Genomic DNA, 1,638 nt, shown 5'->3' on the forward strand with positions numbered 1-1,638 from the left:
TATTAATAAATCATGGATATACATTATTTTTAATGTTGTTAAAACAAACATTATTTTATCGTTTTATCTCCGCTATTGGACATCTGCAATCATGTTGGCCAACATTACTTTATTTATGGCCGCCTGGAAAAGCTTCACTGAAGACTTGGCATACCACTGCCGCGAGTTCTTCTCCTCTCCGGCCTCCTTCTGCTCGCAATTTTGCCATGCACAGTGAGCTTTAGGATCTCATATTTCTCTGGCTGTCTTATGATGAGTCCGGAACACTCCAACATTCGGATTTTAATAGTTTTCTATTAATATATTTTATCAGAACATAAATATTATGGCGTGACTTATGTTAAATCTGCACAGACACTTAAATATACGAATTGTGAAGTGCGTCAAATACAAAGTACAATGATCAAATACTGCTTAATAATTTTGAATTACTCGACGAGTTAAAAGTCGAAACGTTTATGTGAATGTGTAAGTTTATAAAAGTGATAATTTCGGACTAAATGATGCGGTGAAAAAATGGAAATTTATTTATTTTGTTGCTGAAATATTTGTTTTTAGTCATGTGCTTATTTATGTAGATATACTTGTTTATGATTTATTTAAATGTGTATAGTTTTACTAGGATAGGTGATGTTTTCAATTATGATAATGCTACGTTCAAGTGGATAATTGAGTAAAATGTCTTACTGTTAAGGCGAATCAAATAAACAGATGTAATTTAATTTTCGTTCCGCAATTTAGTTGATATTTTAATTTTAATTCTTCATTTTTTAATTTTCTATCTGCATCATACGGTATATATAGTCACCGTTCAGACAAGTCACTTACTCAAAAAACATCATTTTGAGAAATTGCAATTTGAAAGTTTGGAGACCAAGAAAAATCCAATTTTTGTGTTTTGGAGGTTTTATGTACACAATATAATTCATCAATGTATTTTTTGTCAATTCTATTGGTAATCTTTTCTTTCTGATACACTTTGATACGAGTATATCTAGTAGGTTTTAAGAGAGCCAGTGGCTAAAATTGCTTGTATATAATCTGGACAATGCAAGCCAAAGGACTCAGTGAAAAGAAGGATATATTAGAAATAATTATAATAATGTTGTGGTTAAAAATAAGTTTTATTTTTAAAAAAAAATTTAAGCATGTTTTTTTATGTTTTATTATACAAATAACCTTACCTTACTCAACCTAAACACAAGCAAAATTTTGTTTTTACGATAAAAAATTTCACACTTAAAAATATAAAAATCTGCTTAAACTGTCAATAAATTCTATCTGCTTTTAGTGACTTATGCTCGTTTAGAGTTTATTGAAAGTCACGTAGCAAAAAAGCGGACAATTCCGATTTACGCAACTTTTTAAAACTAAGTTACCTTGTTGACATTTGCCTCTTAAAGATAATAATTTTACGTTCTGAATGGTATACTGAATTCGAAGTTGACCTTTTCAGGGTTAGTGACTTGCCTGAATGCCGACGATATATTCTACTGAATCGAACTGATAAAATGCCATCTATCATAAATGATTGCATGAGATAATGCCGATCTTTAAACAATAGTTAATCTTGATATTTTATTCTCAAATTCAAATAGTTAAATCGTCGTGCCATACATACATGAATATTCATGAATA

Source organism: Micrasema longulum, unplaced genomic scaffold (genome assembly GCF_059751315.1).
Source record: "Micrasema longulum isolate JH-2025_06_02 unplaced genomic scaffold, ASM5975131v1 h1tg001723l, whole genome shotgun sequence".
Lineage (NCBI taxonomy): Eukaryota > Metazoa > Arthropoda > Insecta > Trichoptera > Brachycentridae > Micrasema > Micrasema longulum.